At 45.1% G+C, this 18,238-nt stretch overlaps 1 protein-coding gene across 1 annotated transcript in view; it reads right to left on the bottom strand.

The window, feature by feature from the left end:
• Window positions 1–11,628, bottom strand: part of LOC109922706 (cyclin-dependent kinase 16-like) — an 83,126-nt gene extending 71,498 nt beyond the window's left edge. Inside the window, exon 1 of the mRNA XM_048606250.1 lies at window positions 11,208–11,628. The gene's annotated coding sequence lies outside the window, so the exon portion shown is untranslated. The remainder of the gene's footprint in view (window positions 1–11,207) is intronic.
• Window positions 11,629–18,238: the final 6,610 nt, after the last annotated feature.

Below are 18,238 nucleotides of genomic sequence, written 5' to 3' on the forward strand. Positions count from 1 at the left end.
CCGCCTCACACCCCCCAACCTCCACCTCCCCCACCCCCCAACCACCCCCACCATCAGCAGGCTGACTCAGGCTCGGTGAAATGGGAGTGGTTTTGTGGTAAAAGTTAGAGCTGACAACGTGCAGCAGAGAACTGGTGGACTCGACAGCTTTGATATCGCATCTGAACCATAAATCAGCCTAACGAATGCACTGCAGCAAATCCCGAAAGCAATTTCCTGTAACAGAGAGCTCCTGCTCTCTTCAACAGTGGAAACAAGATGTTTTGAGTTTCTCTTCATTTGCTCCTCATAAAGCCTCACAGGGGGTCAGTTTTTGCTGAATCCTTTCAAGTGCATTGATAGTCACTGTGTAGAATGGTACCGCACTGTACAAAACTGCTTTCTCCAAAGTAAAATCATTGTCTGCAGCGTATGATCCTGATGGTCAACAGTGAAAGCTCCAGCTTGGAAGCAATGTCATAGAACTGTACAGAACGGAAGCAGGCCCTTTGGCCCAACTCATCCATGCTGACCAGGTTATCTAAACTGAACTGAACTAGTCCCATTTACCTGCATTTGGCCCATATCGCTTCAAACCTTTCCTACCCATGTACCTATCCAAATGTCTTTTAAATGTTGTTAATTGTACCCACTTCTACCACTTCCTCTGGCAGCTCACTCCATACACGCACCACTCCTCTGTGTGAAAATGTTGTCCCCTCAGGTCCCTTTTAAATCTTTCTCCTCTCACCTTAAATCTATGCCTTCCAGTTTTGGATTCCTCTACTCTAGTGAAAAGACTTTGTGGCTATTCACCTTATCTATGCTCCTCATGATTTTGTAAATCTCTATAAGGTCATCCCTAAGCCTCCTGTGCTCCAAGGAAAATAGTCCTAATGTATCCAGTCTCCCATTATAACTCAAACCCTCCAGTCATGGCAACATCTTTGCAATGTTTTTCTCCTTTCTAGTTTAACAACATCCTCCCTATAACAGGGTGACCAGAATCTTACGCAGTGTTCTAAAAATGGCCTCACAGCAGCAACATGGCGTCCCAACTCCTATACTCAATGCTCCCACCGATGACAGCAAGCGTGCCAAATGCCTTCTTCACCACCCTATCTACCTGTGATGCCACTTTCAGGTATCCAAGCAGCTGCACCCCTAGGTCTCTCTGTTCAACAACACTCCCCAGGGCCCTGCCATTAACTGTTTAAGTCCTGCCCTGGTTGGTCTCACCAAAATGCCACTGGTCCCATGTCACAGCGGATCCTTTCGAACCTTCAGACTCTCAAAAGGCCTAAGATTTTGGTGTCATTAATGCTACAATTCAATTCAATGATTTATGAAATTGGGCTTTGTTTTGACAATAACTGCAATGATTTTTGGGAAATTAAAGGAGGTCAGACCTGATTCAAACCAAGGCGACAAAATGAAAACGCTGACCAGCAGTCGACAAGCATTTGTACCTTCCTTTGAACCAGGGTCCAACCCTTAGTTAAAGGGGAGACTGAGTAACAGTTCACAGAATTATACAGAGCAAATAGGCCCTTCGGCCTACTGAGACTGTACTGCCAAAACTACACCAAATCTACAGTCGTCCCAATTTCTCATTCTAGGCCCATAGCCTTGAATGTTAAAACACTTCAAGAGCTTATTCAAGTATTCTTTAAAAGCTTGTGAGGTTTCCCACCTCAAAATCCCTCCCAGGTAGTGTATCCAAGACTCCCACCATCCTCTGGGGAAAAGGCTTTCCTCAAATCCCCTGTAAACCTCCTGTGTTCCACTTTGAAATTATGCCCCTTTATTGTTGACCCTTTGAACAAGAGGAATAGCTGCTTTCTATCCACCCTGTCCATGCCCCTCATAATCTTACACACCTCTATCAGGCCCCCACTCAACATTCTCTGCTCCAAAGTAAACAACCTGAACTTACCCAGCAGTTCTCCATCGCTGAAATGTTCCATCCCAGGCAATATCCTGAATTGAATTAGCTTCACTGTCACATGTACTCACATCAGTACAGTGAAAAGTTTACAATTCACCACTCACAGTGCCATCTTAGGTGCAAGATACCCAGGTACAAATTCTACAGGACAAGTTCTTAGGGGGAAACAAAATAGAAAAACAAAGCGATAAGAAGTCCAGTGTTACAGATCGTAGGAGTATATTAGGAAATAAACAAATAAAAAGTTCAGAACAACAGTCCTTCCAACCCAATCCACACAGGTACCCAAGCCGAGCCTTGACTCCAGGATGCACTGGGCTTCACCTCGAGACCAGGAGACCGCTCTGGATTCACCTCAAGACTGGAGGTCCAGGCCGGGTCGAAACACTGCTACCAGCTGCCAACTGAACTCCATGCCAGGCCGAGAAACCACCATAGGTCGCCGTTAGACAACCATGCTGGGCCGGGAGACCACCAGCCCAGGCCGGGAGACCGGCACGTCAGACTGGGAGACTGCTAACCCAGGCCGAGAGACCGCTAACCCAGGCCGGGAGACCGGCACGTCAGACTGGGAGACCGCTAACCCAGGCCGAGAGACCGCTAACCCAGGCCGGGACGCCGCTAATCCAGGCCGGGAGGCTGCCACGTCAGGCCGGGAGAATGTCTGGCCAGGTCTGCGCTGAGGCCAAGAGCCTGAACCCACGCTGACACCAGGAGACTGAATCACGCTGACATCAGGAGACTGAGTCTGCGCTGACACCAGGTGTTCTGGACATCACCAAGAAGAAAGAAGAGAGCAAGAAAAACACAAACCAGAAACAAAGAGAGAAAAACACAAACAGGCGGAGTAGACAAGCTCCAGCATCCTACTCCGCCACCATCTCACACCCCTTTGTACCCCCTCCAGTGCAATCACATCCATCCTATAGTGTGGTGACCAGAACTGCACACAGTAACTCCAGCTGTAGCATAACCAAAGTCCTGTACAACTCCAACTCCAACCAACTGCTCTTATAAGCAATGTCTCGACTGACAAAATCCAGTATCCCGTATGTCTAATCTGTCCAGCCACATTCTGTGGACTGGCACGCCAAGATCCCTCTGTTCCTCTGAGATTCCCAGTGTCCTGCCATTCATTGAGTACTCCCTTGTCTTGTTTCTTTTTCCAAAGTGCGTCAGCTCACGTTTATCAGGTTTAAATTCCAGCTGCCACTGAACCGCCTATCCGAGCAATCCCTTTACATCCTCCCGAAACCTAAGGCCTTCCTCCTCATTGACAACCCACCTGGCCAATCTTTGTGTTGCCTGCAAACCCACTTGTCATCCCCCCCCCCATTCTCATCTCCATCATTAATGAATATCACCAACAGTAAGGGACTGATCCCTGCGGTACATCGTTGTACCCAGGGCTCCAGTCACACAAACAGCTTTCTACAACTACCCTCTGTCTCCTACCACTCAGCCAATACCCCTCATTAACCTGAAGGTACCTGGTTCAGATACATACATCAGTTGATCAGTTCAATAGAAAGTGAATGCTCTTTGCAAGGTATCTATGAAGGTGTTTCATGCACCTCATTGTAAATTCCCTCCATTGCCTCTTTACCCTTTAGTTTTATTTTCTGGTTGTCTTCACTTAGCAAATGATGAAAAGTCTCTCTGCAAAGACCATGGTCTATTTGAGGCTGCAGAAACTGGATTGTACAGCTATACTATCCAGTCACAGGCAGTGCTAAGTGGGTCACTCAAATACATGAGGTTTCCCTAAATTAGTGCAGGTGAGATTTAAGCCATTAGATCCGATACAGCAATCAGCATAAGCGATGGATTCAGATTGAGAGTATGCAGGAATCTTGACCTGCCTCTAACTCATACAGCAAAAGCACTGGAAATCTGACACTGAAAACTGAAAGCGCTGGAGAAATGCAGCTGCTCTGGCAGCAACTTATCAAGGCATGGAAACCTACGACACAGGAAAAGACCCTTCAGCCTATTGTGTCCATGCTGGTCAAAAAAAAGGGTTAATGCTTCAAGTCCAGTACAACTTTTCGAAGTCGTCTTGTAGAAAGGACTCCTGCCAATGGACACTATGGGTTGAATGGCCTTCTATACAGCAATCAGTTTCTGCTATTCTGACGCTAAATTAACACCATAGTACAAAGAGACCAACACGTCCAGCTCATCGCTGGCCCCTTACTCACTGGCTAGTCCTGATTATTAATCACCAGTACAGAGTTCTGTCTAGTGGGTTGTTAAATCCTCTTGAGTTAAAGTGGAGAGCTCAGGAATTAAGGGTTCATCTCTGAGACATATTGCCCGAGGCAGAGATACTATAGAGGCTTGAAAACGTTTTCTTTTTCTGCACAATTTCATTGACCAGTCGGAGAGATTATTGGAGTTGGTGAGGAGGCTCTTTGACTATGTGGGAAGCTATTGTGAGCCCTCCAGGAGACAGACCCCGCCCCGTGCAGAGTGGGCAATCGCAGAAGGTAACACCATACCTCCCTGAATAAACCTGACTGGTCCTGAACACTGAACAATCCAAATCAGAGAGGTTCATCTCCAAAAGGAGGGCTGATAGCCAAGTGAATGCTGACAAGCAGGGCTGGATCACTGTTTAGTTCATTAACCTGGTCTCTCACTGCTTCATTATTATCACCAAATCCACAAACAACATCCAGGGACAGGGTGAGCAACTTGTTCCACTCCTTGTCGTAGATTGGTTGGAATTCTCACCAGTGGGAATTCTCACACAGGCAAAATGGTAGCTCGTGGTAAGGATAAGTTTGGCTTTTTTTTAAAAAAATGTTTTGAGACTTCTGCATTAAGTCCTGGAAAGATACCACTGTATTCCAATGGGTTTGCAGGTGGAACTAATTGCAATTAAACAACGCACAGTCTGACAAAGCCCTTGCCCCCAGGCATACTGGGATAGGGGCAGCGCTCGGAAGTCTACTGATCTAATACTTCTGTGTTTCTGAAATGCTTCACAGTGGTCTTTCGGCTTTGTTTTGCATGAACTTTCCCTCCACATCGTTTGGTACCTACGAGCCCCTGAAGTCCATTGCTCACTGCTTGATGTTAAGGCTGAATTTCTCTTTGGGTGTTCTTCCCCACTTCTTGGATTGGATGACAGAGGTAGGTTTCTGGTTCACATGTAGAATCACTTCAGTTACTCTTTGCTCGCAGTCCTGTGGGTCATGGGAAGACGGCAGACTGATCTGGGGACACTGCTCAGCCCTGAAGCACACACTATTTGCAAAAAGGACAGATCGTGCTGGCTCGCACCAGGGAATTAAAGTAGCTGGCCAAGGAAAAGCTGCAGGTTTAAATTTAAACTGACATCAATAAATCAGAAAAGTGCACATTAATTAAGGGCTCCGTTAGGACTTTTATGACAAAGGTATTTAACAAAACTCTGCACAAATTCAGTAAACCCGAGTATCTGGCAGATTGATTTGACACTCAAAGCTTGGGCAAACAATACAATCTTTCACCCTGACAGAGGCTGGTCTGAGTCTTTCTTTCTCGACTTTGATGCTGCACAATTCTGAAGTAGCTCCTTTGCCAGATGATACAGAGAGCAGAGCAGGAATACACAACAATTTGCATTGATGGCAGAGGGAATGGTAGCAGCGGAGAGCAGCTGAGCCAGGACGTACTGCGGAGAGGACAGAGTCAGGATGAGGAATGGAAAAACTCCCAATCCTCATGGGACATTGTGCAGAGGCAAAAAAATAGCAGATGCACGCATCAACTTCACTCCATGCCATTTCATTTCAGTTCCCAGATCCAGAGCTTCAAATCCCAGCTTGGCAACGGGAAAGTTAAATTGTGTGATGGAACCTGGTCAGCATGGACGAGTTGGACCGAAGGGTCTGTTTCCGTGTTGTATTACTCTGTGACTGTCTAGAATGGAATGCTGACTGTTGTTTTGACTAGACTATGAAACAGCCCTCCCAACATCAGAGGGAGGTGCCCTGGGAGTCCTCAACATTGATTTCCACCCCATGAAGAGGTGATGGATCAATATTCCTCCATGTTGGACATCACTTAGAGGAAGCACTGAAGTTGGCAAAGGATTTCAATGTTATTTCGCTCACTCACTTAACCTGTCCATATGCATCTACAGAGACTGTGTGTCATCCTCACCATTTACCATCCCAACTATCTTTGGGTCATCAGTACAGTACAGTACATTCACTTTGCCCTTGCAAGTTATTAATATCTATTGTAAATATTTGTAGAACTGATCACTGTAGCATTCCACTGGTTACAGGTTGCTATCCTGAAAAAGCTTCCTTATCCCAACATTCTGTCTTCTATAAGTTAACCAATCCTTAATCAATGCTTGTACAGTACCTCCAACACCATCTTATTAAGTAACCGAATATGGGAAGTTTTCCATTCTTCAGCCTGACTTCGTCCTCCCCTATCAAATGCCTTCTGAAAATCCAAATATATTACATCCAATGTTACTTCTTTATCTATCCTGCTTGTTGTTTCTTTAAAATATTCGAATAATTGTCAGGCATGATCTGATCTTCATGAAGACATGCTATTCCAACATTCTGTTTTAGGTTCAAAGGTTATTGGGAGAAAGCAGGAACAGGAGACTGAGTTGGATGAGCGGCCATGATCATATTGAATAGCAGAGCAGGCAAGGGCCGAATGGCCTACTCTATTTCCATGTAAACTTAGGAAGAAAGCATATCAGCGCACAAAGACAGGCGACAGGTCAGAAGATTGGATAGAATATAAACAACAACAAACAATGACAAAAGATTGATGAAGAGGGAAATATTACATTATGAGAGAATCCACTGTAGTGAACTTCAAACCATCTAGAAAGTACCCTGAGCTATCCTTTTTGGTCCAAGATGGCTAACCTCACATTTACTTGTATTGAAATTCATCTGCCACAGTTTTGCCTGATCACTTATTCCATCAATATCCCTCAGTAATTCTATACTATCATCTTCACTGTCCACAATGCTGCATTACTTTGCGTCATCAGCAAATTTGGATTTATGAGTTTCTATGCCATTATCCAAGTCATTAATAAATAATGTGAATAATTGAGGCCCTAACACAGGTCCTCTTGAGACACCACTGGTCACATCCTGCCAATTTGAGTACCTACCCATTATCCCTACTTTTTGTCACATGCCCTTTTCCCAGCCACGTCAGTAACTTGCCCTCAATTCAGCGGGTTTCTACCTTGGTTACTTCTCTTATGTGGGACCCTGTCAAATTCCTTCTGGAAGTCCACATAAACGACATTCTTAAACATTCCCCTGTCCACTTCGTTCCTCACTTCTTCAAAAAAATTCAATGAGGTTTGTCAGGCTTGACCTACCTGTCATGAATCCATGCTGGCTCTCCCAGATTAACTGAATACTTCCAAGCTGTTCAGTTACCCCATCCTTGATAATAGATTTCAATGACTCCCCCACGACAGGTGTTATGCTAATTGCTCTTTAATTCCCTGGTTTTGCTGTCTCACCTTTCTTAAAAAGCTGAGTGCTATGCGCAATTTTCCAATCCAGACGGATGACTCCTGTATCTAAGGAATTTTGAATAATTATACTTAGGACATCTACAATGTGCTCCCCTACTTCCTTTAACATCCTCAGATGGAAATGGTCAGGTCCCGGGGATTTGTCACTCTTTAATTCCACTAATTTCCTCATTACTGACATTTTGCTTATGTTAATTTTATTCAGTCCCTCTTTCCGATCCACTATTAACAGGACTTCTACCAAACTATCCTCCTTTACTACTGTAAATACTGAGGCAAAGTAATTATTCAGCATGCCTGCCATTTCCCCAACATCACTGTCAATATCCCCACTTTCAGTCTTTAGAGAGGCAGCATTGCTCCTGTCTACCCACTTTCCCTTGACGTAGCTATAACATTTCTTCTTATTCATTTTGACATGCCTGGCAAGTTTCCTTTCATAATCACTTTAATTGTAACTCTTATAAGCTGTTTTGTGGCCCTTTGCTGGTTCTTGTATCTTCCTTAGGATCTGTGCTACTTTTTGCATTTTTGTAAGCCCTTTCTTTTAGTTTTATGCTTTAGTTGGCCGTGGCTGTTTTTTTAAAAATTTTCTCTCTATGAAAGATGACTGCAAATCAAAAACTTTCCAAGAGTTTCTACCTAAAAAAAAAGTAGTTCACAAAGTGGGTGTTGTTCTTACGGAATGTCAGACTGGAGAATTAAAATGTGAAAAGCAAATGGTAGATGAATTGAATTGAACAGGTATTTTACATTAGTTTTCACTATAAATGGCACAAAATAACACCCCAGAAGCAGAATGGCAGGACACTAAGGAGCTCAGAGGAGCAGAGCGATCTGGGGTGTTTGTGAACATATTCTTGAAGGCAGTAGAACAGGTTAACAAGGTAGTTAAGAAGATATACAGGACACTTGCCTCAATCAGTCAAGGCATGGATTATAAGAGCAGGGAGGTCACATTGGAGCTGTGCAGAACTTTTTTTAGGCCACAGCTAGAGAACTGCGTGCAGTTCTGGTTACCACACTATAGGAAGGATGTGCTTGCACTGGAGGGGGTACAGAGGAGATTCAGCACGATGTTGCTTGGGAGGGAGCAGTTCAGCAATGAAGAAAGGCTGGATAAGCTCAGGTTGTTTTCTTTGAAGCAGAGTATACAAAAGCATATAAAATTATGAGGGACATGGACAGGGTGACTAGAAAGCAGCTGTTCCCCTTAGTTGAAGGGTCAATAGTAAGGGGGTATAATTGTAAACTGAAAAACAGAAGGTTTGGAGAGGATTTGGGAAAAACCTTTTGCACCCCGAGGGTGGTGGGTGTCTGGAATGCCCTGCCTGGGAGGGTTGAGGCTGGAAACCTCACAAGCTTTAATAAGTACATGGATGTGGACCTAGTGTTGGAAAGTGGGACTAGCATATGTAGTAGTGTAGCTTTGGCAGTACAGACTTGATGGGCCAAAGGGCCTCTTCCGTACTAAATGATTCCACAAATCGGGAAATGGAAGAGAGGGAAAAACTCAGGGGAAGAGAGGGAAAAACTCAGGAAAAGTGGGTGAGAAGTGGGCAGGGAGTGTATTGTTGACACGTGGCTCATCCCAGAGTCTGAAAGGAAGTAGCTAGTGAGATCATTGATGCATAAGATAAAATTTTCTAAAACTCATTAGATTCAGTAAAGGTTCCTTTAGATTGGAAAATAGCTAATGTCTCTCATTCAGTCAAAAAGGGAGGGATACAGAAGTTTAACATCTGTCATAGGGGAAACGTTGGAAACTATCATTAAAAATATTTTAACAACCACTAAGCGAAGTTTAGGATAATTAGGCAGAGCCAACATGGCTTTGTGAAAGGGAAATGATGTTTCTCCAATCTACTGGAGTCTTTTAAGGGAGTAAAGCTGCTGCGGATAAAGGGGAACCAGTGGATGTGCTGCATTTACATTTTCTGTCGGCATTTGTTCTGGGAGTGTAAGGGGTAACCAATTGGCACAGTTGGAAGATTGATTGGTTAATGGGAAACAGAGAGGAGGTATAAATAGGTAATTGTCTTGTCAACAAAGTGCAATCAGTGCTGTGGCCTCCACTTTTTCCTATTTCTATAAATGACTTGGACGAAGAGATTGAAGGCACAGAAGCTAAATTTATTGATGACATGAGGATAGATAGAAAAGTGAGTTGTGAAGAGGACATGAGGAGCCTACAAAGAGATATAAATAGGTTAAGTCACTGGACAAAGATCTTGCAAATGGAGTACAATAAGGGAAAGTGTGAAATTGTCCATTTTGGCAGAATGAATGAAAGAGTAATTACCTAAATAATGAGAGGCTGCGGAGCTCTGAGATGCAGAGAGATGTGGGTGAGCTGGTGCATGAATCACAGAAGGTTAGTATGCAGGTCCAGCAAGTAATCAGGAAAGCTCATGAAATATTATGTCTTAATGTGAGGGGAATTGAATACAAGTGTAGGGAGGATATGCTTCAGTTGTACAGGGCATTGGTGAGACCACATCTAGAGTACTCTGTACAGTACTGGTCACTGTATGTATGGAAGGATGTTAATACATTGGAAATAGAGAAGGTTTGCTTGACTAATACCTGGAATGGGTGGGTTGTGTTATGAGGAAGGGTTGGCAGTCTAGGCCTGTATTCTATGGAGTTTAGAAGAGTCAGGGGAGATTTGGTTGAAACATAAAAGGAATTTTGACCAGGTGAATATGGAAAGGATGTTTCCTTTTATGGGAGTTTCTGGAACTAGGGGTCACCGTTTAAAATCAGGAGTCATCCATTTAAGACAGAGAGGAAGAGAAATGTTTTGCTTTTTCTTAGAAGGTCACCAGACTTTCAATGTCCTTTCCTGAAAAGCTGATGGGTCGGACTCTTTCAATTTTTTTGAGGCAGAGGTGGATCGATTCTCAATAAGCAACTGGAGGGGCGAAAGGTTACTGGGGGGGGGGTGTAAGTGGGAAGGTGGAGTAATCAGATCAGGATCTTGTTGAATGGCAGAGCAGGATCGACGGGCCGAGTGGCCTAGTCCCCACAGAATCACAGAAGTGTTATGGTGCCAAAGGAGGCTATTTGGTCCATCATGCCTGTGCTGGCTCTTTCTTGGCTCGTCGCAATCACCTGCCCTTTCCCCATTCCATTGCTCACCGTCTCCACCTAAATGATCATCCAGTCCTAATTTATGCCTTGGTCTGTATGTTCCTAACTTCAAACTGCAGTCTGCATTGAGTTTTCACTCTCGATATTACTCGCATGCCCTTGGGTTGATCTATAAGATTGGGCTGACAGACCAACATTACCCCACATATGGATAGGAAGAGACGCACATACCTCATCAGAGGCAGTACAGAGCAAGATTCACCTCTTGGAAGGAAGGGAAGGGGAGGGCCTAGGGTGGAAATGACTGACCACTGTCAATTTCTGTATGCTCCAGTCACTGAATGGGGAAACTGGTAAACAGACCCTGGGTCACTACCCCTCTGTTAGCAGAGACAGTGGAGTCCAGGTCAGGTGGGACAGCACCCCTGGACATTTAAGACTCCATCGGGAGTCAGAGCCAGCTGGGGGAGGGGGTAGGAGAGCTGACAATGCAATGCACTGTGAACATCTTTGTAATTAAACGCCTGATTGAATCTCACCTCCCAGCTGATGGAAGCTTGTGCTGCTAATCTAGATGAGAGATCCCTCGCAATGCTGGGGCGGGGGGAGTCAGTCTGTGTACAAAAGGGGCACTGTAGCACAGACACAGCAGCCGAAGAAACTCACCAGCAGAGTTATTTCAACGCAGACCCGAGACGCTGTCGCCTGATGCAGGAAGGCATGCAGGCTCACCAGGCAGCTCCTCTTCAGTTTAACAGGATTCCGGTCGTTTCATCGCGAACGCGGCTCACAAATAATCACACAGCTGGAAGGCCAGATCCCAGAGGTGCAAAGGAAGCAGGTTCGTGGGCTACGCCTCTCTCAGGCCCCGCTTCTGTAGCAGACAGAGACTAGGCTGCAGTTCACGGCAGCACATACAGGGACCCACACACAGACCACAGCCTCCCTACACAGCATTGCATTTCTGTCACCCCCACCCCCTCAGTCAATATCTCAGCGTGCATTCATTGGCAAGCTTCGCAAAACGAGGGCATTTTAGCTTTAGCAGCCGTCAGCTCTTACTTAACCTCTGCAGTATTAACGATGCAGCACACTGTGAGCGCTGCTCACTGCAAAAAAAATTGTCTTCAAGTCCAGGCGCACACACACACTGCTGTCCCACCCTTTCTGTCAGCTGAACCACTGCATTCAATCGGAGCAATGTAATGAACAGTGGGAGTGTATTCGGCCCATCATTACCTGTGCTGGTCCTCCAAAGGAGCAATGTGCTCCGGGGAGTACATTAGCATTCTCCATCCCCTCACCCCGACTAGAGTGAACCTGCCTCCCCCTCACACTCTCAGACAGTGTATCCCAGACCCTAACCACTCCCTGAGTGAACGTGTCCCCCCCACGCTCTCAGACGGTGTATCCCAGACCCTAACCCTTTCCTGAGTGAAAAGGATTATCATTGCGTCTCTGAGGCTTCTTTTCCCACTCCCCTTCAACCTGAAACCTCTTGATCCTTCCTCCAATGGGAGCAGTTTCTCAACCCAGATCCATCCTGATTTTGAACATCTTGATCAAATCACCCCTCAACCATCTCTTCTCCAAGGAAAACCGTCCTAAATTTTCCAATCCATCCACATGCTCCTTTTCCCTCAATTCATTCTCATGAATATTTTCTGCACCCTCGTGCGCTCTCTGCAGCCTTTCACCTTATTGGTAAAGTTTGAGATTTAGAACTGGCTCCAATACTGCAGCTGCGGCCACAGCAGTTAAAGCAGAACCAGTTGAACATCACCCTCTTTCTCATGTGTCCACTGTTTATAAAGCCTAGGATTCTCTCTGTTGTATTAACTGAGCTGTCAACCAGTCCTGGGACTTCCACTAATTATTTCACAATATCTGCAGGACCCTCCGTCCCTGCAACCTCTTTCAAGTTGTACATTACATTGTCCTCCATCATCTTCCTGTCAAATATACCAACTGTCGTGGATCACAATGTGTATCCAAATGATTTTTTTTCAGATTCGGTTAAATATAATTAAGAGAAGACTCGACAACAGCAATTCACTTAAATATGAATGTTTATTAAGTAGTAATAATGATTGCAGCGGTAAGAATAAATGGAAAAGAAAATGGAAAAAGCTACAAGTCTCATGCCCTTCTGCCTGTCGGGGACCCCTCAATCAATGCCTGGTCCTGAGGTTTAGGTCCATTCCTGGCTTTGTTCATGATTCCGAGCCGAGGCGAAATCCAATGACTTGGAACAAAACCCTGTCTCTCTCTTATACAGTGTAACAAACAGCCAGCACAAAGAAAGCAGATACAGCAGACAAAACTACTGTCTCGTACAGAGAACACAGCTACAGAAGAAAAAAAGAAACAAGCTGCAGGTACCTTCCTCGGCATGTACGGGAATGTTCACAGGACTCGTCCAAGGTCATGCAGCTTGTTGAGTATCATCAATGATTTTAGCCCTTCACCCCATCCCATACAATGTATTTGGTCATGCAGCTGTCTAATACCGTCATTCACTTTTAGCCCTTCGGCCTATCCTGTACACCACCTTACTCAGCTCCACATGACATTTCAGCAGCTACTTCGTTGTTCAGGATTGTGTCCCATACGTAATCATTAACACATTTTGAGAACAGCAGGGGAGCCCCAACAAGGATCTCCAGGGAACTCCACTTGGGAAAGTTGCCATAGTCCTACTGGACCATGGGGCTGCTCTCTCGTTAGAGAGAGAGATGACTGACGTTGGTTTAACCTGAGGGTCATCACCCCTCAGGTGAGGGGAGAGGTTGAGAAGAATGATCACTGCAGCTGGTGATGGGAACTGAACCCACACTGTTGGCATCAGTGTGCATCACAACCAGCAGTCCAGCTAACTGACCTCCCACCCCAATACAAACCATCCCCCAGTTCAAAACCAAACAGATGTAACTGAGATCCTGGGTGGAGAGCAACTGATCTACCAGATCGAGCAATCAGCGATGGATCCACAAATAGATCCAGTGTGTGCGGGGGCAATGATAGATTGGAATGGCAGTGAGCAGGTCCAGAGGAGTGGGATTGTCAACGGATTCATGACATGTCAGGGCGGCATGGTGGCTCAGTGGTTAGCGCGGCTGCCTCACAGCGCCAGGGACCCGGGTTCAATTCCACCCTCGGGTGACTGTCTGTGTGGAGCTTGCACATTCTCCCCGTGTCTGCGTGGGTTTCCTCCGGGTGCTCCGGTTTCCTCCCACAGTCCAAAGATGTGCAGGCTAGGTGGATTGGCCATGCTAAATTGCCCCATAGTGTCTAGGGATGTACAGGCTGGATGGGTGCGCCATGGGGAGTGATAGGGTAAAGAGGAGGGGTAGGGTAAAGAGGAGGGGTAGGTCTGGGTGAGATGCTTGTCTGAGTGGGCTGAATGGTCTGTGTCTGCACTGTAGGGATTCTATGACATAAAGGATCAATAATAGATCCACTGGCTCCAAGGATCAACAGTAGTGATCAGGAGCTGCAGTGCTTTCTCCATCAGCTTTCCAAAGGTAATATGACTAGGGTGCATCTCCCATTGGAGATAATCTGAATTATTCATGACCCTGCCCCCCAGCAGGAACTGTTCATATCTGAACTCTTTCAAACATTAATAGGGACACATGAATGATGACACTGGTCTTATAAATCCTTCAAATGACAGGGCATCTGCATCCACTGACAAAGAGAAAGATTGATTGTAATGGAGGTTGGTGGTCAGATTTTGCAGTGAAAGGGAGATACTCGTTGTCTGGAATAAGACAAGCACATGAAGGTCCAAACCGGGATTATCTTTGACATGAAATATTAAAGAAGTATACATTTTAATACATTAACACTGGGAGGGATGTTTTCTTGAACCTGCTGGTAGTTACTGAGTGAAGGAGTTCCTGGGACAAAGGGGCAGGATAATCAATGGTCTTCAAAAATCATCCAACATGTTTTCCCAAGCCTCAACTGGTGACCCTCCCTGTAACGGCCTGTGGCCTTAATGATGCCTCTATTCTCCACCTCCAGTTCCTCGTCCACCTCCACCTCCTCCTCCCTCCACCTCCAGTTCCTCATCCACCTCCACCTCCTCCTCCCTCCTCCTCCCTCCACCTTTTCTCTCCCCCCTCCCCCCCGCCTCCTCCCCCTCCACTTCCTCCCTCCACTTCTCCTCCTCCATCTCCACTCCTCCTCCACCCTTTATCTCCTCCTTCTCCCTGCACCTCCTCTGACCTCCACATCCTCCTCCTCCATTTCCTCCCCATCCACCTCTCCTTCTTCTTCCACCTCTCTTCCTCCTACTCCCTCCTCCACCTCCAACTCCTCCTTGCTCCTCCTCCATCTCCACATCTCCCTCTTCTTCTCCTCCTCCACCTCCACTCCTCCCTCCAACTTCTCCTCACTTTCACCTCCCCCTCTTCCGTCCACCTCCTCCTCCACCTCCACCTCCACCTCCAATTTGAAACCTCCTGTGGCATTTTGGCAAATGTTTGGCAGTTTAACTCATAGAACACTCTCTCCCTATTTGGATTTTTTAAATTCACTCATGGGATGTGGATGTTGAAGGCTGGGCCAGCATTTATGGTCTGTCCCTAGTTGCCTTGAGAAGGTGGGGGTGAGCTGCCTTCTTGAACTGCTGCAGTCCTCCTGCTGTGGGTTGACCCACAATGCCCTTAGGAAGGGAATTCCAGGATTTTGACCCAGCGACAGTGAAGGAATGGCGATATATTTCCAAGTCAGGATGGTGAGTGGCTTGGAGGGGGACTTGGATGTGATGGTGTTCCCATGTACCTAACCCTTGTCCTTCTAGAGGTAAGTGGTCATGGGTTTGGAAGGTGCTGTCTGAGGATCTTTGGTGAATTTCTGCAGTGCATCTTGTAGAAAGTACACACTGCTGCTACTGAGTGTCAGTGGTGGAGGGAGTGGTGCCAATCAAGTGGGCTGCTTTGTCCTGGATGGGGTCAAACTTGTTGAGCATTTTTGGAGCTGCAAGTGGTTGTGCCTTGTAGATGGTGGACAAGCTTTGGGAGCCAGGAGGTGAGTTACTCGCTGCAGTATTCCCAGCTTCTGGCCTGCTCTTGTAGCCACTGTGTTAATGTGGTGAGTCCTGTTGAGTTTCTGATCAGTGATAACTCCCAGGATGTTGAAACTGAAGTTTTTTAGTGATGGTAACTCCATTGAATGTCAAGGAGTAGTGATTTCATTGTCTCTTTTTGGTGACAGGCATAGCCTGGCATTTGTGTGGTGCAAATGTTTCTAGCCACTTTTCTGCCCAAACTTGGATTTTGTCCAGGTCTAGTAACTTTTGAACACGGACTGCTTCAGTACCTGAGGAGTCACGAATGGTGCTGAACATTTTGCAACCATCGGCGAACATCCCCACTTCTGACCTTATCATGGAACGAAGGTCATTGATGAAGCAGCTGAAGATGGTTGGGCCAAGGACACTACCCTGAGGAACTCCTGCAGAGATGTCCTGGAGCTGAGACGACTGACCTCCAACAACCACAACCATCTTCCTATGTGTCAGGTATGACTCCAACCAGCGGAGAGTTTGCCCCCTGATTCCATGTGCCATACACACACCCAATAAGCCCTGTCTCCTTATTTTAAAGACTCACTCAGCAGGTATTATTTTTAATTATTTTTTCATAATTTTCTTCAAATAGATAGGGAATGTTCTAACCATGACAGCATTGGCTCAACTACTTTGCTGGTTCCTTGGTGTTATGCAACAGTGTGCTTCTTAAATCAACCAGCACTCATACTAACACTGTCAGAGTGTCGATATCTCTGGCCCTGTTCATTCTTTAAGTCCTTATTGAGAAAGAGGGAAAGTGGGCAGAGACAGAAGAGGAGGAGAGGGAAAGGGGAGAGGAGGAAGAGAAGCAGAAAAAAGAGGAACGGGGGAGAGAAAGAAAATGAGAGTGTAGGGGAGAAGGAGAGGAGAGGGAGAGGAAAGAGAGACAGAAAGAGTGAAGAGGACAGCTGGGTGGTGGAGACAAAGAGGGAGTGACTGCACATAAACAATCCAAGGGCCCTGGAGTGAGACACTGACACCAAGAGCGTGCTCTGCGGGCGAAGGGGAGACTTGCACAAACACCATCACCTCCATTAATACTAGCAAAGCTTCCCCCAGTATAACATTCTCAGCATTGGGACAACGTGTTCCTATCACAGAAAGGTACCCCTTGGAAGCAGCAACTATAATAAAACTGAATTGTACATTTGCCATGAAAAAGAGAGGTTTGGATCCAAGAATGTATTTTAAACATAAATAAGGACAATAGTGACTACATGAAAACAGTGTTAGCCAAAGTGCATTGGGAGATTAAAGTAAGGGATAGTCAATGGCTATGCAGGCAAAACACATTTAAGGAGATATTTCAGAGTACACAGAATAGACACATCCCAACGAGAATTAAAATGTCAAGGGGAGGACCCACCATCCCTGGTTAATCAAAAGATTTAAAGGTCATATCAAACTTACAGAAAATGCATATAATTGCACAAAAGTGGGTGACAGGTCAGAAGTTTGGACAGAATATATAAAAATAAAACCAAAAATGACTAAAAAGATAAACAAAAAGGAAAAAATTAGAGTATGAGAGAAAGCTAGATTGAAATATAAAAAGTTAGTAAGAGTTTCTATAGATACTGTAAAGAAAATAATTAACAATTAAGTTTTGGTCCAATATAAGGTGAGTCTGGCCGATTAATAATTGGAAAATAGGGAGGTAGCAGATGAACTGCACAGGTATTTTCTGTTGAGGTTTACAATGGGGGTTGTAGTGACATCCCAGAAATAAATTTAAATCAGAAAATGGAAGAAAGGGAGTAACTTAAGTTAAATTACTGTCACCTCATACTGAACAAATTGTTGGAAAGGCATTCTGTTGAGTCCTTGAGTCCAAATGGGCTTTATCAAGGATATAAAAAGAATTAGCAAATAGGTTAGTTGATGAATTAATTTTAATTTTCCAAAGTTCCCTAGGTTCACGGAAGATGCCATTAGATTAGAAAATAACAAATGTTATATAAAGGAAGAGAGACACAAAAGAGATGTTAGAACCTATTAATAAATATTATTACAGGACTCTTGGAAAATTTCAAAGTAATGAGGCAGATTCAGCATACTTTAGTGAAGGGGAAACCACATTTAACTGATTTATTGGAGTTCTTTGAGGAAGTAGCACATGTTGCGGGTTAAGGATGGACATACTACACTTTGAGTTCTACAAGGCTTTTGATAAGGTGGCACATCAAGGTTATTTCTGGAAAATAAAAGTCCATGGTGAAGGAGTGACATATTGGCATGAATAGGACATTGGTTAGTGAACAAGAAACAGAGAGTAGGAATGAATGGATCATTTTCTAGTTGGCAAGATGTAATGAATGGTGTGCCACAGGGTTCAGTCCGATACAATCTAACACTTAACTGAATGGTTCCTCGAAAACTGGTACAGGTATCAAAAGTCCTTGTTTAATTACCTGTTGAGGTTTTCCTACTAGCTGACATGTATAACTATGTCATTATGAAGCCTTGGCCATGTAAGATGCTTGTTATCAATGCTTACAATTCCTATATGCCCTGCCATAGTAATTTTATGTGCTATTCGCAGTATCTGGTTATAACTATTTGATGAACAACCGGGCAGCATAGTGGCTCAGTGGTTAGCACTGCTGCCTCACAGCAC

This window comes from Rhincodon typus, chromosome 16 (assembly GCF_021869965.1).
Source record: "Rhincodon typus isolate 14 chromosome 16, sRhiTyp1.1, whole genome shotgun sequence".
In the NCBI taxonomy this organism is placed as follows: domain Eukaryota; kingdom Metazoa; phylum Chordata; class Chondrichthyes; order Orectolobiformes; family Rhincodontidae; genus Rhincodon; species Rhincodon typus.